Genomic DNA, 23,395 nt, shown 5'->3' on the forward strand with positions numbered 1-23,395 from the left:
CCAAGAAACCAGCCACAGATCCCTGGTCAATTTACCCTCTGGACCTTACCCACAAATCACGCTGGGCCAATCCTTTAGAATCTATATCTAAAGGTTTATTATTACAAGAAAGAAAAGCCTGAGAGTAAGGTTATTAAAGTACAGTACGTTACATGCACCGAATCTCCCAGTCCTCGATGCAGGCTCTAGCAGAGATGTTGCAGCTGCTGGTTAAAAGTCCTTATTGCACATCCTACGATCAGGATGGGTTCACAGGTCTTCCGGGCTCTTCAATCCCTGCAGTGCTGCCTCTGGGATGAAGTGCTGAGCTGAGAACAAAATGGCCTCGACCACATGGCCTCTTTATACTCCTTCCTGGCCTCTTCTTGTATGCAGCAGGTCACCTGGTCAGAGGCCAATCTCTATGTTTCCTGCTGGCTGCCCTCAGGTGACAAATCCCATTCTTTGGGTGTGTCCATAGCCTATTGAGAGTCATTGTTCCACAGGGCTTTGCTACTCAGCCTGTCCATAGCCATGCTTAACACATTCACAGAAATATTCAGCTTCCACACAGATCACAGATTCCTACCTACACACATAGACATTATATACTCACATAAATAGTGTACATAAGATTAACAAACAATAAGCTCCCATTCAATACCCCACATGGCCCCCCCATACCAATTTCTGGGGCCAACACCCCCACCTAGGGGTGTAGCAGCGATCTGGCTGCTTCCCTCCAATTCAGCAACGTGACACCCCCAACGCAAAATTGATGCAGGAAGTGATGCCAGTAACATCACTGAGGGCATCACAGGCCTCCCCCGTCAAAATGGTGGTGTGCCTCAGTTTCCTTCTTACACAGGACCTTCTGGCTGGAACCCTTTTTGTCCTGTAAGAAGTTCCAAAACCAGTTACAAGTGTTAACCATGAAAGAGCAACATTACAATGTCCCCTTACATACCGTCTGTCGTTTGGTACATCTCCAGACAGATTACATGGTATTTTCATAAGCTCATGCACACTGTATACCGTTACAATTCTCTGCAACAATAATACATTGGTTACAAGAATTAACATCAGTAACAAAAACAATCCTATATCAGGTGTATACTGACATTCCCCATCATGCCCCTTCTCTGGCCCCACACCATTGCAGTTTTTTCCCTTCAGGTTCAACCTGCAAATCTTCTTTGTCAAAGCAAGTCCTGCCCCTCCCCCTTGTCCTCTGGGCTCCAGGCCTGAAACCTCTGGCCAGACCAAGACAATGGGCTGGCTGGGCGTGACTCCCTGGCTCACAATGGCCCTGGAATTCTCCCCCTTCCCCCACTCAGTGGGGTAACAGCAGTAAGCTGTAGACTCCCAAGTCTCTCCTCTGTCCCTCTCCAACCTCTGTTTCCACATGGAACCAGATATCAACCTCCCTGATTGAGTATGAGTGTCCACAGTGTCCAGAGATGGGAGCATAACTGCCATCTCCTGCATCCTAGAGAGAGTGACCACACAGCTGTTCTGCTCTGCATACTTGGCTACACAGTCCTTCTCCTGAATCTGAGACACTAAGTTCCCACTCTCCTCATTCACCTGGGAACAATCCTGTCCCACACACACTGACTTCCCAGCAAGCTGGTCACCCACAGTCACTGGGTTAGCAGCCTGCTCCAGTTCTCTGGATGTTCCTGCCTCATCTGGAACAACCCTCAGTCCCTCTGAGAATTCTCCAACACCATCCACACTGGGTTTCCCTAAACCCAAGTCATTGGAGTCACTGTTAACAGACAAATTCTGTCTGTCCGGCACCAAAACAAGTGCCTCACACAAGAAGCTGCTGCCGTTTACAGGCAGAGCTTTCTCCTGAATGCCTTCTCCCAGCAAGGCCCTGTCACCTCTACAAGCACTGCCAGGACTCTCCTCCCTATGAGATTCCTTAAGCAGCCGTTCACCCTTCCCTGGCTCTGCAGTAGCATTGCCCTGCTGAGCCCCAACCAATTCCTCCTGCACTTCCCTTACTCCCTGAGTTATCTCTGGCCCCTCAGGTGGATTCACAGATAATCCCCTCTCAGGCACATAGACAGACCCACAAGAGACAGGGTCAGAGGCATCTTCACTCCCTGTGCAGCTCTCTAGATGGCTGTAAACGTCCACACCATCATTAGGCACCAGAGTTAACACGCCCTCATTCTCTCCTTGTGCCCGGGCTAAGGGGTCTCCCTGCTCCCACCGAGTAGCTCCCCCCTCTGCCAGCAACACAGCAGCATCAGGCACAATATCAGGGTCACCACTGTCTGGTCTCTGGGGTTCTGGTAAAACACTGACTGTCTCTACCTGAGTCACCTCATCCCTCTCCCCAGCAGACACAAACCTTGGGTCACCCCCTTCCTGGGCCTTAGCCATATCCAGACCCAACTCTGGGACAACCACACTGCTCTCAGCCTTCACAGGCTGTGGGGCACCTTCCGCAGACATAGGAAGAAACTCTTCCCCACACACAGCCAGACAACCAGAGACAGCTTCTCCCTTGTCCCAACACCCCTGGCTAATCTCAGGCATATAGCTAGCCACTGGGACAGCTTCCTTTACTGCCCCACTGCTACTTCCACCAGCCAAATTGCCAGCTTGCACACACTGTGCTTCTTCACACAAATCACTTTCAGCTTGTGCAGGTTCAATTCCACAAACCTCACCAGCCACCAACTCCTCAACTAAAACTTCACTCTGGCCAGCCACTCCAGGCTGCCCCAGAGAAACATTTCCCTGACTTCTGGGCTCTTCCTGCCCTGGTTCTGATTCCAGCCTCACCTCTGAGGCATCAGACGGGCCCTCACCCACAGGCTCACTGCCCCCCTGCACAGACACACAGGCATCTGCCACAGGCACACATGTAGAGACACTTTCCCCTTGGTTACAGGGAGACTGACCAGCTCCAGGAAACTTTTCATACCCACATGCACCCCCTTCCCAAACCTCCCTGCTAGCTACAGGTAACACAAAAGGTTTGCATTTACACATGCTTTGGGGTTGGGTTTTCACATCGGCTGGGTAAAATACGTCTGCCATATCATAAGCACACCGCATACCCACAGAGTTACACATCGAACCCTCTTGTTCTTTTAGTCTCTTAAGCTGGAGGTCAAGTCTAGCATTTTCCTCCCTGGCTAGGGCCATCTTCTTTGCATGCTCTGCCATTCTCTCTGCATGTTCTGCTTTTCTCATCTCAAGTTCCAGATCCATCTCCTGCTTTCTCTTAGCAATTTCTTCATCTGCCTTCCGCCTTCTTTCAGCAGCCTCCTTGGCTTGCTTCTGCTCCTTTTCATCCACATCTCTGGTTAATAACAGCACTACCAGATCTAGTTTAGAGGCCCTTTTCCTAAAGGCAATGCCTCTCCCCAAGCACAAATCCTTCAGAGTACTTTTGCTCAGACTCTCATATAATTCCGGGTTCATTGCAGCGGCTCTTTAATCAACCAAACTCTCAACACCAAAAATCAAATTTCGACAGCGTGGGGTCCAGATCCCAAAGCTCAATTGACCAAGATCTGTGGATCCTGCCGACTACGCCACTGTGACGGACCGGGCCGTATCTGGGCACAGCTTAGGGCGTCCGCTCAGGGCGAATTGCTCAAATCCGGGGTTCCTTACAGCCCCCGACTGGCGACCTCTCCACACAGGCCACAAACCAGTCTCACAGAGCGCTTCAGCAGCCTGCCTGAAGCCTCCCGAGCAAAACCCCTCCGACACCCCAGCAATATCCATGCCCCAGATGGCCCCGGGCCTCATACACGGGTGGGGGGTCCTAGCACCCAATCCCACCTACCACGAACAAGTTCCGTCCGGTTCCAAGAAACCAGCCACAGATCCCTGGTCAATTTACCCTCTGGACCTTACCCACAAATCACGCTGGGCCAATCCTTTAGAATCTATATCTAAAGGTTTATTATTACAAGAAAGAAAAGCCTGAGAGTAAGGTTATTAAAGTACAGTACGTTACATGCACCGAATCTCCCAGTCCTCGATGCAGGCTCTAGCAGAGATGTTGCAGCTGCTGGTTAAAAGTCCTTATTGCACATCCTACGATCAGGATGGGTTCACAGGTCTTCCGGGCTCTTCAATCCCTGCAGTGCTGCCTCTGGGATGAAGTGCTGAGCTGAGAACAAAATGGCCTCGACCACATGGCCTCTTTATACTCCTTCCTGGCCTCTTCTTGTATGCAGCAAGTCACCTGGTCAGAGGCCAATCTCTATGTTTCCTGCTGGCTGCCCTCAGGTGACAAATCCCATTCTTTGGGTGTGTCCATAGCCTATTGAGAGCCATTGTTCCACAGGGCTTTGCTACCCAGCCTGTCCATAGCCATGCTTAACACATTCACAGAAATATTCAGCTTCCACACAGATCACAGATTCCTACCTACACACATAGACATTATATACTCACATAAATAGTGTACATAAGATTAACAAACAATAAGCTCCCATTCAATACCCCACATGGCCCCCCCATACCAATTTCTGGGGCCAACACCCCCACCTAGGGGTGTAGCAGCGATCTGGCTGCTTCCCTCCAATTCAGCAACGTGACAGACTGTAAGGGATGAATTGAGCCGGGAACGTAGCTGGTCCTCTTGGGCTGGGCAGAAGCTTTTGATGGGATGAGATGGGTTTTGGTCAGCCGGCGTGTGCCTAAAGAGCGTGGGTGGTGGCGATGCGGGAGAAGCGGCGCGTCGGAGGGAATTGCTCGCGTGTCCTGTTGTTGAGCAGTATGGCGAAGGCAGAAGTTCTCTTTGTGAGGGGTTTGGCGTGCCTGGGAGTAGTAGAGCAAGGCCAGTGTTGATGCTGTGGCAGCTCTTTGTCTAGGCGTTTTGTCTAGGCCTGAATGAAGGCTCTGGGTAGCGTGGTCCAGAAGTGCTTTGTTCCACGAGCGTCTGGAGAGCCTCCCTGGCGCGCTCCCTGAGCGGGTCCCGGCGGCCCTTGTGGGTGGGAAAAGGGCAGGAGGAAGCCCTGTTGCCTGAGGACAGAAGAGGAGGCCTCCGTGCCTCCCACACAGGAAGCGGGGGGCTGCCGAGAGCTTCCCCGCAGGCGGCATCCTGGCCTGGCCTTTAGCTACTTGCAGCCTGGAGTGAAGGCGCGGAGTCAAAAGAGGCCGGCCCACACGTAGCAGAGGATGGTTTCAATCCATCGACCTCTGGGTTATGGGCCCAGCACGCTTCCGCTGCGCCACTCTGCTCCCTTTGGGCTAGACTGCCCGCAATCCACTCTAGCACCTGGGCTGCACTGGCACGGCCAGGCAGAGGAGCAGGCTGCTAGGCAGCGTTTCGGAAAGCCCTTCGAGGTCTCTGTGGCGCAATGGGTCAGCGCGTTTGGCTGTTAACCGAAAGGATGGTGGTTTGAGCCCACCCGGGGACGCGGCTACGCTCGGCCTCCTGGCGCTTGCTAGCGGGCTCCCTTTTGCCACCTCCAAGCCATCCCTCTCGGCCTCGGTGAGGTCACCTTGTGGCCGGCAAGGTTCAGGGGCCGTGCCGTGCCACAGGAGCCCGTCTCCCAGCAACCGCGCCGGGGCCTCGGCCTCGGCCTCAGGGCTTAAGCCCCGAGCCCAAGCGCGAAAGCTCCAGCCGGGCAGGTGTCGTTCCCCTCCCGCCTCTACGCCAGCTGAGAGGGAGAAACGCACGAGCCGCGCGGGTTCTTAGCCGCCTCCCTCCTGCGGGCCTGTTTCCTGCGCAGACCTCCGGGCCTGTCTCATGCCTCCCCTGGGAAGCGTGGCCGCGCGAACTGAGCCCCAGTCGCAGCTCCTGAGGTTTCCTGTGCAGCCTTGGACTTGCATGGCTGCCATGGTTTCTCTTTGGAAGGGACTCGGTCCCGCTTGGACAGGCGACTCGCCCGTGTGATTCCAAACGCCATCTTGTGGCTGTCTTTTTCCCCCACAGCCAGAACACCAGGATTCGCCTCCCACGGCAGAAGATGCAAAAGGCCCTGGAAGGAAAGCCCTCCTGCTTTTTTACCTCGGGAGGATGTGGGCTACCAACCGAAGCTCTGAGCCAAGGACTGAAGGACCCGTCCAAGCCATGGCCGTACTCCCGAGACTTGACCGAAGCCAGCTCTCTCTTCCATGACTGCTGCAAGCCTCAACCGAGAACGTGGCGAGTGCTGCCCGTGCTCCCACAATTCCCTCTCCCCCTTTCCATTGAGGATTCTGAAGGACCGTCAGCTGGTGATTTTTGGCTCTGACTGTAAGGGATGAATTGAGCCGGGAACATAGCTGGTCCTCTTGGGCTGGGCAGAAGCTTTTGATGGGATGAGATGGGTTTTGGTCAGCCGGCGTGTGCCTAAAGAGCGTGGGTGGTGGCGATGCGGGAGAAGCGGCGCGTCGGAGGGAATTGCTCGCGTGTCCTGTTGTTGAGCAGTATGGCGAAGGCAGAAGTTCTCTTTGTGAGGGGTTTGGCGTGCCTCGGAGTAGTAGAGCAAGGCCAGTGTTGATGCTGTGGCAGCTCTTTGTCTAGGCGTTTTGTCTAGGCCTGAATGAAGGCTCTGGGTAGCGTGGTACGAAGTGCTTTGTTCCACGAGCGTCTGGAGAGCCTCCCTGGCGCGCTCCCTGAGGGGGTCCCGGCGGCCCTTGTGGGTGGGAAAAGGGCAGGAGGAAGCCCTGTTGCCTGAGGACAGAAGAGGAGGCCTCCGTGCCTCCCACACAGGAAGCGGGGGGCTGCCGAGAGCTTCCCCGCAGGCGGCATCCTGGCCTGGCCTTTAGCTACTTGCAGCCTGGAGTGAAGGCGCGGAGTCAAAAGAGGCCGGCCCACACGTAGCAGAGGATGGTTTCGATCCATCGACCTCTGGGTTATGGGCCCAGCACGCTTCCGCTGCGCCACTCTGCTCCCTTTGGGCTAGACTGCCCGCAATCCACTCTAGCACCTGGGCTGCACTGGCACGGCCAGGCAGAGGAGCAGGCTGCTAGGCAGCGTTTCGGAAAGGCCTTCGAGGTCTCTGTGGCGCAATGGGTCAGCGCGTTCGGCAGTTAACCGAAAGGATGGTGGTTCGACCCCACCCAGGGACGTGGCGACGCTCGGCCTCCTGGCGCTTGCTAGCGGGCTCCCTTTTGCCACCTCCAAGCCATCCCTCTCGGCCTCGGTGAGGTCACCTTGTGGCCGGCAAGGTTCAGGGGCCGTGCCGTGCCACGGGAGCCCGTCTCCCAGCAACCGCGCCGGGGCCTCGGCCTCGGGGCTTAAGCCCCGAGCCCAAGCGCGAAAGCTCCAGCCGGGCAGGTGTCGTTCCCCTCCCTCCTCTACGCCAGCTGAGAGGGAGAAACGCACGAGCCGCGCGGGTTCTTAGCCGCCTCCCTCCTGCGGGCCTGTTTGCTGCGCAGACCTCTGGGCCTGTCTCATGCCTCCCCTGGGAAGCGTGGCCGCGCGAACTGAGCCCCAGTCGCAGCTCCTGAGGTTTCCTGTGCAGCCTTGGACTTGCATGGCTGCCATGGTTTCTCTTTGGAAGGGACTCGGTCCCGCTTGGACAGGCGACTCGCCCGTGTGACTCCAAACGCCATCTTGTGGCTGTCTTTTTCCACAGCCAGAACACCAGGATTCGCCTGCTCCTGGGTGGCCTGTGTCCCTTTCGGGCCATGGCGGCCGCTATGCGCCCGTAGACGGCCACGTTCCTCCTCCTAGTACAGAGATCATGGACGCTGGGGCCCTGCCCCCAAACCTCAATGAGGTCCATGACCTCCACACTAGACCAGGAGGGTGCGCGCCATCTACGGCCCCTGGCTGGCCCCTGGGTGCTGGGGGACTGGGCGGGGGGACGGCTCGCTGGCACTGGCTGCCTGGCTCATCCTGCAGCCGCTGGCTCGGGGCAGAGACTGCTGGCAGGGCTGGCTCTGGCAAGTGCCGTCTGGCCAGAGTCTACCCCTTTAAGGGCCCCAGGGCTGGGGAGAGGAGAGGAGTTTTCCTGGTTTGGCCCAGAGCAGCCACCAGGGGAACCTGGGGAGGGCTGGCCTCCAGCTACTTCGAATTAAGTGGCTACACAGCCCTTAATTCCAACTACTGAATTCGAATTTGGCGTTACTCCTGGTAGAATGAGGTTTACCTAGTTCGAATTAAGTCCAAACTAGCGGTTTGTATGTGTAGCACCTATGAAAGTTACTTCCAACTAACGGCTGTTAGTTCGAATTAACTTTGTAGTGTAGACATACCCATAGTTCCTATACAACTAGCAGCTAATGGGTAGTCTCCAGTAGTTTAAATCTTGGGGCATTTGGAAAAGGAGGGGGAGCTACATGTGTGCGGGGTGTATTGTTGCCCTCTGCTGGATGGACTGTAAATGCTTTATGTATGTATCATATGCCCTATAGTGCTAACAGTTAATGGAGATTCTCCTCTAGCTCCCACCTGGCATTTTCTAAAGTAATATATGTGTGTGTATGTGCGAGAAAGAGCAAGAGCCTGGGGGCTCCCTCATGTCTCCTCCCCATCCTGATCTGCTTGGCTTAAGTGCAGGAAAGAAGAAGTAGTGAGCTTTGTGTATTTGACATCAGGTGGAAGCAGGGGAATGGAGGACTGGTGGGAACAAGAGCACTTGGCTTCTTTTCCTGCAGACCGAGAGGGGTGGGGACTGGCTTGAGCTATATAAATCAGATGCCGCTCCATGCCTCAGTTTCCCCCTTCATACAATGCCGATGACACAGAGAATGTTTGTAAAGTGCCTTGTTGTTAGCCCATGGGGCAGAGGGGGAAACTCGGTCTCAGAAGCAGACTGGGGGGAGGTAAAAGCCTACCTAGGCAGCGCTGGTTCCACTACGTCACGCTGCCAGACCGGTCTGAGTGGGTCCCTCTCTTGGCTGCTCCTCCCCCCAGGAGGAGTGGGTTCCTCTCCATCGGCTGCAGGAACCAGCATTTCAAGGTCTTTGCCAATGGGCAGCCGTTCTGCAATTCAGCTCTGCCGCGGCTTCCAGCAGATCGATACACTGGAGATCGATGGTGCCGTGGTCGGGTCCTGTGCCCAGTTGTGAGCCCGACCGGTGCCGCTGCCCAGACGGAGATGAGTGGCACACACACGACACCCCCCTACGGCCGCCCTCGCAGACCCAATAAACCTCTCCCTTTCGCAGAACGACTCTGCTCCTGCGTGGTTCTGGGGCTACTTGTGTGTGTGTCCTAGACCCCCTTTCTGCTCAGCGCAGATAGAGACTCCTCTCCAGGTAGAGCTGAGTGCGACGCCTGCACTGGGATGGCGTATTGGGATAATGTACTGACAGCTCCTCTGAGCCACCCCTCCTCTTCCTGCTGCTGCAACATCAAATTAACCTTCCTGGTCTGCCCCCGTCCTCCCTCCGGTACCAGGAGACCCCACGCATGATGGGAGGGGCTGCAAACTGGGGAGCAGGCTACTGCAGGGCTGAGGGCAGCAAACCAGCCCCCAGAGCCCTGCAGGGCCTGGCCACGGGGAAGGGGAACTGATGTGAGCAGCATTTAGAGCTGGGGGGGGCTGTGGGGAGGAGGACAACGGAGCCACGAGCAGGACAGGGGGTGAGCCAGCACCAGTGAGTCTCAGGGGGTATGTCTACACTACCCCGCTGGTTCGAACTAGGGGGGTAATGTATGCATACCGAACTTGCTAATGAAGCCCGGGATTTGAATTTCCCGGGCTTCATTAGCATAAAGCCGGCGCCGCCATTTTTAAAAGCCGGCTAGTGCGAACCCCGAGCCGTGGAACGAGGAGTACAGATAGTTCGGAATGGCTACGTAGTTCGAACTATCTAGCCCATGCCGCGTGTAGCCGCGCGGCACGGGGTTCGCTCTAGCCGGCTTTTAAAAATGGCGGCGCCGGCTTTATGCTAATGAAGCCCGGGAAATTCAAATCCCGGGCTTCATTAGCAAGTTCGGTATGCATACATTACCCCCCTAGTTCGAACTAGCGGGGTAGTGTAGAAATACATACCCAGGGGGACTAGAGCCTCCAGGCCTGGCCCCCGTTGAGAGAGAAGCTCAGAGATTGGAGCTGGGGCAGCCAGGAGCCCCCCACTGCTTTGTGGGGTGCAGAACAATGACTGCTCCCGAGGGGGGAAAGGAAGGTGCCTGCACTGCAGGGCCTCCCTGGAGAGACAGTATCGGTCCCTGGCAGACAAAGATGGAACCAGTTCCAGGGCCTGGCCAGGAAAGAGCCCAAGTCCTGGGAGAAATCAGGCTCCATGCTCAGCTGTGAGTCCGAGTCCCATAGACAAAAGCGCCCCAGGGCAGTGGTGGATTCTCCACATGTCAATGGGTCTAGTGCAGGCCAGAGGCCTTGCTGGGATGCGCTAGGGCAAAGCCCAGGGCTGGGGCCGGACGGGAGCCCGTGAGAGGCAGCGGGGCGAGTGGGAGGCTCTAACTCTTGCTCCTGGCCAGGAAGTCCAGTGCTGGGTGACACCAAGGCCACGTCTGCACTGCAGGCATTTTGCTCAAGAACAACTGTTCTTGTGCAAAAACTTGTGGCGCGTCTACACTGCACGTGAATTCTTGTGCAAGTAAATTTGCAGTAAAGCATCAGAAAAGAGGGCTTCTTGCACAGGAGTTATTCCTCTCCCCACGAGGAATAAGCCCCTTTTGTGCAAGAGCTGTTGTGCAAGAAGGCAGCGTGGACGGGCACCAGGGGCTTCTTGAGCAAGACACTTTTATGGCTAAAATGGTCATCAGAGCTTTCTTGCACGAGAAAGCGTTCACAATGCCATGGACACTCTTGTGCAAAAGCACATGGCAGGGTGGAGGTGCTCTTGCACGAGACCTTTTGCGCAAGAACTCCGGTGTGAAACAGTTCTTGTGCAAGAAGCCTGCAGTGTAGGGCAGGGAGCAGCCTATGGGGCTACTGGAGCTGCTGGCTGCAGGATGCCCAGTCAGGGAGTGGGGGGGACCCCTAGGAATGGCTCCAACTTCCCAGAGGGGTGGCCAGAGGCAGGACATTTGCCTGGCAGGGTGAGGTGGGGGGGCAGTGACCTCACAGGGGCTTTGGGCAGCCCTCAGCAGATCAGGCAAAGGGCAGGTGGGGAGGTGGTGACCTCACAGAGGAACCCACATCTCAGGCTGAGAAAAGGGGGGGGCGGGCCCAGGGGACTTTGGAGACCCCCGGTTGCTTTAGCTCTGGTGCGTCTCCTGCTCACAGTTGCTTTGTCCTCTGTGAGTTCCACATCCGGACAGCGTTTTGCAGAAGGTAAGAGCCCCCAGGGGTTTGGATCCCGCCCGGGGCCGGCTGGGTTCCAGGCAGGCCCAGCCCTCGGTCAAGGGCCAGAAGTGCCTGTGCAAGACCGAGCCGATAAGCAAGGGGCCATTTGGGGGCTGGGGGCAGTCGCTCTGGGGAGCTGGAACCCCTGGATTTCGCTCTGCAGGCTGCGCCCCAAGCTCCCCTTTGCTCCCCTCATTTGCAGCATGGCCAAACACATCAGGCTGTGGTTCCGGAAAGCCCTGAAGATGGCCCCAGGGCCGGTGGGAAGCAGCTCCTCCGTCCCCGCGGGCGGGGAAGCTGAATCCCACCAGCTCGGGGCGACTCGCCCACCGGCCAGGCCCCTCCGGACCTGGCTCCAGAGGCGGCTGGGAAGGCGGGACCCAGCCCAGCGGGGCAGCCGGGTAGGGTGGCTCTGGGGCCTCCTCTGTGGAGAGAAACACCTGCCCCAGGAGCCCAGCCCCCATTACCACCAGGGGGCATCGCCCTGCCCGGCCCCCGGGGACCTGCCAGTCTCCGGGAGCCCCCAGCCTCTCCGCACCAGCCCCTGCAGCTGTGGGTCCAGCTCAGTGAGCAGCAGCGCCTGGGCCTCCAGCTGCAGCCGGGCCACCTCCTGCAGCCGCTCAGACCCAGGTGAGGGGCCGTGAACATGCTGGGCCCAGGGGCTCACCCAGTACACGGGGGGGCAGCCCCAGTGTCTGCCCCGCAGCCAGGGCAATGGATGGGGGCGGGAGCTGCTGCTTGGCTCTCTTGTTCCTGGCGGGGGCTCTGCTGAGGGCGTTGGCAGATGTGAGGGTGGAAGGGGGATGGGTCCCTGCGAGGGGCGTGTGGGGCCAAACCTGCCCTGTGTCCCTGACATGGGGGCGCGTGACCCCTGCTGGCCGCTGGAGTCACCCTGGTCCCTTCCCTCCCGCACAGAGCCCCCCTGCGCCTCGGCGGAGCTCTGCCAGGAGCGGATGGACTCCCGGGTGGAGGAAGGGGCCATCTATGATATTGAAGAGCAGCTCCACACCCGGGACACGGTAGGAACCTTCTCCACACGGGGGGGACCCGAGATTGTCCGGCCCCTTCCCAGCACGTCCCCCCCTCCGGGAGGGGCTTGTCCCTGGGGATCCCCCTGGGGCCCCTTCTCCTGCATGACCTGGGCCCCCCAAGCTGAGGTCTCTTGTCATGCACCAGCTGGGCCCCCACAAGCCTGAGGAAGCAGTTGGGGGGGGAGTGTGGGTGCTTGGACAACCGGCAGCTCCCACCTCCACTCCTGGGAGGCCTGAGCCCTGCAGCTGTCCGTGGGGGGCAGGCAGGCCCCAGGCTCACAGACTCTCTCTGGGGTGCAGAGCCCAGCCGCCCTGCAGCGGTTCCTCCTGGCCGTCCCCCCCGCCTGCCTCGCCGCCCTCCAAAGGGGCGAGGACACCCTGGCGCCGCGCTGCTGCAAGGACACCATGATGGCCAGGATCGTGGTGAGCGAGTCGCGGCGGCCGGGAGGAGGGGAGGGGATACGTGGGGTGGACAGGGGTCTGCCTGGGCCATGGCGGCGGGTGGAGGTGCTGGAAATGGGATGGGTGGGGCCAGGAGTGCTGGAGGGGGAGGGGGAAGTGGACATGGGGAGGGTGGGTGGGGATGCTGGAGGAGGGAGGGACACAGAAATGGGGCAGGTCTGGGGTGCTGGACAGGGAGGGGGATTCGGAACAGGGAGGGGTCTCCCCGGGCCATGGGGGGGGGAGCTGGAAGGTTAGCAGAGCGGGCTGCTGAGGATGCGCCTGGGGAGCAGGGATGAGGAGGTTCAGAGGCTGGTCACCAGGGCAGTGAGGGGCAGGAGACGGCCTGGGGACAAGGATTGAGCTGGTCCCGGTTTGGGAGGGGGGTGCTGGGAGGGGCCCTGTGCCGGGCAGGGGGGCTACAGGCCAGCGGGAGGCAGTGGGGTTGGATCCTGCTGGGTGGGGGCGCTGGCCGTGTGAGCGTCTCTTGGGGGCCCCAGCCTCACACGCCCCTTTGTCTCCTTGGGTCTCACAGGAGATCATGGAGGACTCCCCCCCCCCACTGGTCTTGGCCGACTGCCTCAACGCCGCCTGCAGCCTCAGGTACCGACCCCCCCCCCCCCCCGCCGACTCCCCCCCAGAGCAGATCCCCTGACCAGGGAGTGGGAAAGTCTCTGTCTCCTGGGCTATGTCTAGACTGCAAGCCTCTTTCGAAAGAGAGCACCCAGTGAGTCTGGATGCTCTCTTTCGAAGAAGCCCTAGTTCCATTCAAGAACGCCTTCGTTCGAAAGAAGCACTTTCCAAAGAAGGCGTTCTTCCTCGTGAAATGAGGTTTACCGCCGTGGAAAGAAAAGCCGCGTTCTTTCGATTTAATTTCGAGAGAACGCGACTGCAGTCTAGACGCAGGTGATGTTTTTTCGGAAAAAGGCTACTTTTCCCGAAAAACCCCCTGAGTGTGGACACAGCCCTGCTGCTGAATGAACAGTCTCTGCCCCTCTCTCCTGCCAGCACCTTGCAGCCTCCCCTACAGGCCCAGCTCCTGAGCCCCCTGCTGAGGGCGGCCGTGGGACAGACTGTGTCTGGGGACTGGCAGCAGGAGCCCATCCACACACAGGTACGTCCCTCCGGGCCCTGCTCCCGGGCTGGGCTGGAGCTCCAGAGAGGAGTGGGGGTGGGGGCAGAGGGAGAGAAGAAGCTGCAGGTTTGGATCCTTCCCTCCAGGTTTCCCGTTGCTCTCCCTGGGGGCCCGTCCCTTCCATGCCCAGCCTGGGCTCCTCCCTGCTCTGCGAGGCGGCTCAGACCCTGCTCAAGGCTGCACCCCGGGGCCAGCGGGTGGCCTGGATTCCCCAACCCCCCTCTGACCCAGGGCTCCCCCTTGTCTTGCAGCAGTTCATCCGGGCCCTTCCCGTCGACCTCCAGGCCCTACTGGCAAGCCTCCTCGCCGAGTCCCCAGACACCGCCAGGCTGCAGCTGATCATGGAGGTGAGCCCCGTGGGGGGGACGGGGCCATTGGCCCTGCTTCCTCGGGGGGCCGAGAGAGGAGCTGTGTCAGTGGCTGGGGGTGGGGGGGGGGCACAGTCTGAGAGGAGCCCCAGGCTCTGCCCAGAACCGGCGCCTCCCTACGGGTCCTGACCTGCCTCTTTCCCCCCCAGCACCTGAGCCCGTGGCTGGAGTCCCGCCTGCCCCAGGAGCGAGCCAGGGCCCTTGGCAGCACCACGGCCCTGCTGGGAGTCGCCACCACCCTCCCGGGGTTTGAGGTAAGTGACCTCGGAGCCGGGGGGTCTGGGGCTGCAGGGCGCGGGGCTGGGAGCGTCCCCGGGAGGCAGAGCTGGGAATGGGCCGGGAATGGGCCGCGTTCTCCTTTCCCCGGGGAGGGGCGACCCTGGGCCTTTCCGGGGGGCACCTGGGCCCCAGACTGGGGAGTGGCCGTCAGTGGATCCCCTTGTTCCACCCCCGGAGTGACCCTTCAGTCGGGGCCATTGCTCAGGGTTGTCTCCTCGCAAGGCCGGCCCCGCCCCGCCCCGCCCCGCCCCGGGAGGTGTCTCTGTCCGTCCCCGAGCTCAGAACCGCCTCGGCGGCCGTTAGCATGGGACGTGCAGCCCCAGGATGCTGAGGGACCCCCCCTCTTCTCTCCCCTCAGAACTCCGCCGACTGGCCGAGGATGGGTCACCACGTGGCCCAGCTGGGCCTTTTTATTTCGGACCCATCCGAAGACGTCAGCCGGCTGGCCCGGAAGGGGGTGCACAGCCTGTACCGACTCCTCCTGCACCACAGGGGTAAGGAACCCAGCCGGGACCTGGGCCCCAGGGACACCCTGAGGGTGCCGGCGGCGGGGGGAGGGGACCCAGCCCTTTTCCCCCAGACTGGCCCAAGGGGGGATGCGTCCCTCTGTGTTCCCCTTCTGCCCCCTGTGCCCCTCCATTTGCCCAGGGATGCCTGCAGGGACCCGTGGGAGGGGAAGGGCTCAGACCTGCCAGCAGAATCACCCTGGTTTGTCTCTTGCAGGCCTCAACATCCACCAGGCAGAGGACCTGTGGTGCAGGCACTACTATAAGGAGAGATGGGTCCTGGCGCACAGCAACACCGTGCGGGTGGGAGAGGTAAGGACGCGCTGCCAGGGCAGGGCAGGGCTCGGGGGTGAGGCTGGCTGGGGCCCTCGTGCGGGTAGGACGCGGGGTGGGAAGCGGGGAGTCGCTGATCGAATGGTCGATGCATTTTCCCTCGACTATTCGAGCCGTGGACAGGGCGGCGCTGCCCCTTTGTGACGCTGTCCCGGCGTTTCAAAGGGGTGGCGCTTCCTAGGGGCAGCGCCGCACCTTGCCCCGGATCTCCCGTAGGAGGGGAAGCAGGGCGGGACGGGGGGCAACACTTTTTGATGGAGGTCGCTCCAAGATGTTGGCCAGTGGCCTAGGGCTGCTCTGTTGTGCGGAGGGGGGTGAGGTCTGGGAGGGTCTTGGGGGCAGGAGGAAGGTGTGACCTGGGGCAGGGGTTGGGGTGCAGGGTGAGGAGAGCGTCTGGGTGCAGGGTCTGGAAGGGAGTTTGCAGAAGGAGGAAGCTGTTTTAGCCCCAGGAGTTGGGGCCGGGCTCTGGGCCGTCAGCTGAAACCTCCCGTGCTCTTGATTTCAGGTCTTTGGGCAGCTCTTCACGCCAGAGCAGGAGAACTGCTTTTTAGACAAGGCTCTGCTCGCTGCCCGCTCCCCCCTGAGGCGCCCCAGCCAGGCCGGGCTGGTCCTGGCCCACGCCCTGCATGGGCAGGCCCATCAGCTCCTGGGATACATGGTGAGCAGCCGGAGCAGATGCAGGAGAGCGGGGCAGGGCCAGGGTCTCCTTCCCATCCCCTCAGGGAGTCCCCCGCCCCTTTCCTCATGCTGCCCCCACCCCACGTCCCTGCTGGGTGGGTCAGAAGCTCACCCTGCGGGCCTGACGGGGGGTGACCAGAGAGCAGAACAAGTCTCAGCGCAGGGGGGAGGAGGGGGGAAATGCTGGGGGGGCCCAGTACCCCTGAGTCCCCAGGGATGAATGTGACGGATTCTGCTTCCCTTGCAGCAGGAAGACAGCCAGTGAGAGCACAAGGAGCTGAGGAGCCAGCAGCTGCGTCCCCCTCCCCCCAACCCTCCCAATTGTATAGAATGTATTTCAATTCGGATTAAATAACGTTTCAAAAACCATTTGGATCAGGCTTTGTCAATAATTTTTAATAGGGGGGGGGGCATTTTGGCAAGTGGTCAAGGGCCACATTTCTACCGAGGAGTTTGGGGTCTGGGACGGGGCGGTTGGGTGCAGAAGAGAGCTGAGGGGAGGAGCCTGGGTGCGCACCGTCCATTGCATCATCACGCGGCGCCATTGTGCTAGTGCTGGAGCTTGGGTGACTGGTTTAATTTGAATGTTTACACCGATTAGGTGTTTTAACTTTAGGAAACTTCATTTTCAATAAGGTCAAATGTTAATTTCTGTCTACCACAAAGGGTTTCAAAGTTTTCTTTCTTAAAGGCAGGGATGAGGAACCTTTTTTGTCTCCAGGGCCACTGACCCCCAGAAAAACCAGTTGGGGACCACACACGAGAAAAGCAAAATACAAAAACCCTTCTTCCGAAACCCACAAGCCTCACTGAGGTGAGGGGAAGGGACAGGGAGGACTGAGGTTCGGGGATCCCTCATTTTTGGCCCCCCCTCAGATTGAGAGGGACCCGCAAATGCCACTCTCCCTGGAACCCAGGAGAGTTAATCTGTGCTGGGGCTGGAGTGCCAGGGGAGTGAGATGTCTCAGTCGGGGCCACATTCGTGAGGCTTGGGGGGGGTTGGAGGCGCCAGGGACGCATTCAGATAGAGCAGGGGAGCCGGCAGGGACCCTGAGAGGAGAAGTGGGAGTGAGAGCCCAGCCGGGGAGACACAAGGAAACCAGAGTCAGTCTAGTATCTCTCAGGCAGCTGGGGTAGACACCCCCCACCCCAAACCCCAGCCTCCTGTTGGATCCTCCTCCCACAGTTAACTGCCTCTGAGTCTGCACCCAAACTCCCATCGCTGCCCTGAACCTGTCCCAGAGCCTGCAACCCGCAGCCTCTCCCGCGCCCCACTCCCCAGCCATCCTGCACCGTAACCCCAGCCTCAGGCCAGCGAACCTGAGTGAGGGTGGGGGAGCCCAAGCAGCAGAGGGAGGGGGGAGTGGAATGAGTGGGGGCGTGGCCTCAGAACAGGGGCAGGGGTAGGTGCGGGGAAGGGGGCGGGGCAATGGTAGTGGCCTCTAATGCCCACACCCCTCCCTTCGGCATCGCTTATGTCCCATGTCCGCCCCCTCCTGAGCCCACAGCCGGTGCCAAGGCCTCGTGCCCAGGGCGGGGTCGCCCCTGTGAGCTGCCAGCCATACTGGAGAGAGGCGAGAGGGTCTGGGCTGCTGTGTCTGTTGCTGGCTCCTGTCAGGCCTTTGCACCAAGTCCTGGTGCAGCCTGAGCAAACCTGGGTCCTTCCCTGCTCCTCCAACACCACCTGGGCAAAGGGAGGAGAGTCCCCAACAGCCTCTGTCACTTCGGCCTCCTGTCGGGGGAACATGCCCCCTGCAGCATGATCCCCTGTAGATCTAGCCCTCTGGGCACTCACCCAAGGTCTCTACACGGCAGCTGCTCTGTGCCTAGTGCTGGCACTGCAGAGCCATTTGCCACTTTGCACCCGACTGTCACCAGGTCCTTTCCATTTGCAGGGCCGGCCACATCTCCTGCCCGCTAGGCCATTGGCTGCACCCTCGTCTCGCTCCTCCTGGTGTCTGTATCCGTCATCACCTTGGTGCTGGAGAGATGGGGCCTGCCCCAGCCTGCCGGGCTGCAAGGGACTCCTGTTGGGAGCAGCTGCATGGGAAGCAGAGGCCCAAGAATGGGAGAACCCTATTGACCTGCTGTGAGCAGGAGACGGGGGTGGGGAGGGGGCTGGGGAGGTACCTGTACTCAGCTCTGAATGGGGGCTGGGGAGACACAGACACTGCTGATGATTGCTGCACTGTGGGCCCCTGGGTTACAGTCTATGCCCAGGCAGCTCCTCCAGTCACTGCCTGTCACATTACTGGATCTTGAGGGGAGCAGCCAGATCACTGCTGCACCCATAGGTGGGGGTGTTGGCCCCAGAAAATGGTAGAAAAGGGGGCCATGTGGGGTGCTGAATAGAAGCTTATTATCTGATAGTCCTATGTAAGCTATTTATGTGGTTGTATAACGTCTGTGTGTGTAGTTAGGAATCTGTAGTCTGTGTGGATCCTGAATATTTCTCTGCATGTGGTTGAGCATTGGGCAGAGCCCGGCCTGTGGACATGCTAATTAGCGAGGCCCTGTGGGACAATGGCACTGAATGGGCCAAGGACACACCTAAAGCATGAGGGCGGACACCTAAGAGCGGCCAGCAGAGAGAGGCTGAGGACCAGGTGATCTCCTGCAGCCAAGAAGAGGCCAGGAAGGAGGGATAAATAGGCCATGTGGTCGATGCCATCTTGGTTCTCAGCTCAGCACTTCATCCCAGAGGCAGCATTGCAGGGATCGAAGAGCCCGAGAGACCTGTGAACCCATCCTGACCCTAGGATGTGCAACAAGAACTCTTAAACCAGCAGCTGTAACATCTCTGCTAGAGGCTGCATCGAGAACTGGGAGATTCGGTGCATGTAACATACTATTCCTTTAACAACCTTACTCTCATGCTTTTCTTTATTGTAATAATAAACCTTTAGGTGTTAGATGCTAAAGGATTGGCTCAGCATGATTTGTGGGTAAGATCCAGAGGGTAAATTGACCAGGGATCTGTGGCTGGTTTCTTGGGACCAGACAGAACTTGTTCGGGGTAGGTGGGATTGGGTGCTAGGACCCCCACCGGTGTATGAGGCCCGGGGCCATCGGGGGCATGGATATTGCTGGGGTGCCGGAGGGGTTTTGCTCGTGAGGCTTCAGGCAGGCAGCTGAAGCGCTCTGTGGGACTGGTTTGTGGCCTGTGTGGAGAGGTCACCAGTCTGGGGGCTGTAAGGAACCCCGGATTTGAGCAATTCGCCCTGAGCAGACGCCCTCAGCTGTGCCCAGACACGGCCCGGTCCGTCACACTGCCCCTCAGCCTGCAGGCCTCTCCTCGCTCTCAGCCAGGCCAAGGGCTGAGCCCTGCTGTGGCCTGCCCCAGCCAGCCAGCCAGCCCAGCTCCTCCTCCTGCACAAACAGTCCCGCCTGCTCCTTTAGCAAAGCAGAGCGGGCTGGTTGTGGAACTTCTGGGAGACTGAGGTTCAAGTCCCAGGTCTGCTGCAGAGCCCTTGGCCCTGCCACTCCCCTGAGTGGGCCTCAGCTCCCGTCTGTGAAACGGGGACACTGATTCTAACTCGTCTAAGGGGAGAATTTTCAAAGCCCTAAGGGAGTTGGGAGCACAAGTGTGTGACTGTGCTTTGTGCCCACTGCTTGGTGCTCCTAAATCCCCCAGGTGCTTAGCTTGGGAGCTTTTCCGGGCAGGGGCTGCGGCTAGGGTTGCCAGGTGTCCCGTTTGAACCGGACAGTCCAGTATTTGAGCTTTCTGTCCAGGAGATAAATTGAGAAAATATCTCAGTTTTCTAAATAAGATGTACTCTAGGTTGTGATGCAATGGCAAGTATGACTGGTATTTTTATTGACCATCTGGCAACCCTGGCTGCGGCTGCCTCTCACTACTCTGGTGTGGACAAAGCACTGCAGTCATCCCGGGACAACGCCCCCAGAGACGCTCTCCCTCTGGGGCAGGGTCCTTTAATGCTTTTCACACTGACATAGGCTACGGGACAGCCCCTTGGACACGGGCATGAGTGTCCCCGCGGGGCGGTATCTCCCGGACGCTGCGCAATGCAGAGAAGAGGGGTGAGTCCTGGGGGATTGGTGGGACAAGAGACGTTCCGTTATTTTAACCCCACCCGCTATAAAGCAGCAAAACCCTGGGTCCAGGTACTCAAAAGTGCAGGGCTCTGCTTCTGCGGGATTAGCCGCCCCTTCTCGGCTGGGAACACGCAGGCGAAGCATCAAAGGGCTCCCACCCCACTGAGATGGTGACTGCATGTCTCGGGAAGGGAAGAATCCAGCCATGGGGGGGGGGGATCCCCTCTGGCACTGACAGAGAGGCCCAGAGACATGCAGAAGGAAAGTTCGGGAGGGAGGGGGCAGAGATACCAGGTAGGGAGGAGGACGGAGGTGCAGCTAACTCTGGTACTCGTGACACCCAGACCCCATCTCTCCCCACCTCCTTGGACCCAGGCAGCACCTGCTCCTTTTTGTCTCCTCTCCCATTGACTGCCGCCCTCCTCACCACCAGGTCTCCCAAAGGTTCCTCTCCCCAAATGTTTCCCACTCCCCTCCCACTGTTCCTCGCTCCCAAATCCCTGGGGTCCTGTCAAACAAACGTCTCTTCCTCCCTCCTGTGGCTGGCACCTCCATGTCCTGTAGACTGGCCCCCCTCCCTTTACTCCATCCTTCACCAACCCTTCCAGCTCCTTGAGTTCCATTTCTTCCAGCCTCCACCCCAACTCCCTCCATCTGCATCTCCACCCCAGCCCTGCCTCCCAGCCCCGCCTCTTAGCCCCCGGCCCCAAACCTTCCCTTCCCTGGTTCTTCCCTCCCCAAACTGCCTGTTCTGCTTATTTCTAGGCCAGGGGTGAAGCAGGAGCCATTCTGCTGGGCACTCTGCAAACACAGAACAAGGACAGTCCCAGCCCCACACATCTGGCCCTTGAAGAACAAACCCAGAGGCAGAGGGACCTGGACAGACGGGATGGTGAGGGGCAATTTCCCTCAGCAGCTTGGGCCGTCCTGGCAGAATGGTGTCTCAGTCTCCTAGGAGATCACGGTAGTGGGAACCAACTGTCCATGTTGTGCTAGACAAGGGCGATAGGAAGCCGCTCTGGGGTGCCCCACTAAGCCTGGCGGGCTGGGGGCGGGGCTTTGGGTGCTGTCAGCACGCTGGGCTGCACAGCCACAGTGTACTCCAGGGATCTGGTGGCCAAGTAGTGTAGTGGCTGCACTCCCTGTCCCCTGCCCTGAGCCTCCAAACACCCCCCCCACCTACCCCTGACTCCTGCACCACAATCCCTGCACTGCGCCCCCCCTCACTCCTGGACTCCCTGCCCTGAGCTCCCCACACCCATACACTCCCCAGCCCCCTGTCCTGAGCTCCACCATACCCCTGCCCTGAGCTCCCCATCCTCCCACACTCCCCACCCCCTGCCCTGAGCTCCCCCACATCCTCACACTCCTCATCCCCCGCCCTGAGCTCCCCATACTCCCACATTCCCCATCCCACTGTTCACCAGCTCCTGATGAAATGCATCCCAGGATACTCAAGGAGCTGATAGAGGAGCTATCTGAGCCTTTAGCTATGATTTTTGAAAAATCATGGCAGACAGGGGAGATTCCAGAAGACTGGAAAAGGGCAAATATTGTGCCCATCTATAAAAAGGGGAATAAGAACAACCCAGGAAACTACAGACCGGTCAGTTTAACGTCTGTCCCAGGGAAGATAATGGAGCAGGTAATTAAGGAAATCATATGCAAACACTTGGAAGGTAATAAAGTGATAGGGAATAGCCAGCATGGGTTTGTGAAGAACAAGTCATGCCAAACTAATCTGATAGCTTTCTTTGATAGGATAACGAGCCTTGTGGATAAGGGAGAAGCGGTGGATGTCATATACCTAGACTTTAGTAAGGCATTTGATACGGTCTCGCATGATATTCTTATTGATAAACTAGGCAACTATAACTTAGATAGGGCCACGATAAGGTGGGTGCATAATTGGTTGGATAACCGTAGTCAGAGAGTTGTTGTTAACGGTCCTAAATCCTGCTGGAAAGGGATAACAAGTGGAGTTCTTCAAGGGTCTGTTTTGGGACCCGTACTGTTCAATATCTTCATCAATGATGTAGATATTGGGATAGAGAGTACGCTTATTAAGTTTGCAGATGATACCAAACTGGGTGGGGTTGCAACTTCTTTGGAGGAGAGGGACATAATTCAAAATGACCGTAGCAAGTTAGGGAAATGGTCAGAGGTAAACAGGATGAGGTTTAATAAAGAGAAATGCAAAGTGCTCCACTTAGGAAGGAACAATCAGTTCCATACATACAAGATGGGAAGCGACTGTCTAGGAAGGAGCATGGTGGAAAGAGATCTAGGGGTCATAGTGGACCACAAGTTGAATATGAGTCAACAGTGTGATGCTGTTGCAAAAAAAGCAAATATGATTCTAGGTTGTATCAACAGGTGTGTTGTAAGCAAAACTCGTGAAGTCATTCTGCCGCTCTACTCTGCACTAGTTAGGCCTCAGCTGGAGTACTGTGTCCAGTTCTGGGCGCCACATTTCAAGAAAGAGGTGGAGAAATTGGAAAGGGTACAGAGAAGAGCGACAAGAATGGTTAAAGGTCTAGAGAACATGACCTATGAAGCCAGGCTTCATGAACTGGGCTTGTTTAGTTTGGAAAAAAGAAGATTAAGGGGGGACATGATAGCGGTTTTCAAATATCTAAAAGGGTGTCACAAGGAGGAAGGAGAAAATTTGTTCCTCTTGGTTTCTGAGGACAGGACAAGGAGTAATGGGCTTAAAGTGCAGCAGGGGAGGTTTAGATTGGACATTAGGAAAAAATTCCTAACCGTCAGGGTGGTCAAATATTGCAATAAATTGCCAAGGGAGGTGGTGGAATCTCCCTCTCTGGAGTTATTTAAGAACAGGTTAGATAGACATCTGTCAGGGATGGTGTAGACTGAGCTTGGTCCTGCCTTGAGGGCGGGAGGCTGGACTCGATGACCTCTTGAGGTCCCTTCCAGTCCTATTATTCTATGATTCTGTGATTCAAGCTCTTGCCTTGACCTCCACAAAGGGAGGTGTGGTACCACAGTACCTGTAAGAATTTTAAGTTGCTTTCACTCCTGACGCAGAAAGTGAGGGGGGATTTTTAGGAAACAATGTGGGGGAGAGGAAAGCAACTTTTCCTCCCTGCCCCCAGTCATGTTACTGGATGTTGAGGGGAGCAGCCAGATCACTGCTGCACCCATGTGGGGGGGTTGGCCCCAAAAGTGGCACAAAGGGGGGCCACGTGAGGTGTCCAGTAGAAGCCTACTTTCTTCTGATTCCATATATGCTATTCATGTGATTGTATAATGTTGGTATGTGAAGTTATAAGCATGTATTTTGTGTGGATACCAAATGTTTCTCTGTATGTGGTTGAACTATGGGCAAAGCAGCTCAGCCTATGGATATGCTAACGAGTAAAGCTCTGGAACAATAGCCCTCTTTAGGCCAAGG

At 57.9% G+C, this 23,395-nt stretch overlaps 1 non-coding gene across 1 annotated transcript; it reads right to left on the minus strand.

The window, feature by feature from the left end:
• Positions 1–6,769: 6,769 nt before the first annotated feature.
• TRNAM-CAU (transfer RNA methionine (anticodon CAU)) lies at positions 6,770–6,841 on the minus strand. The gene has a single exon. It is a non-coding gene; the product is annotated as a tRNA-Met (tRNA).
• Positions 6,842–23,395: the final 16,554 nt, after the last annotated feature.

The sequence above is a fragment of the Pelodiscus sinensis genome, chromosome 25 (genome assembly GCF_049634645.1).
Source record: "Pelodiscus sinensis isolate JC-2024 chromosome 25, ASM4963464v1, whole genome shotgun sequence".
In the NCBI taxonomy this organism is placed as follows: Eukaryota; Metazoa; Chordata; order Testudines; family Trionychidae; genus Pelodiscus; species Pelodiscus sinensis.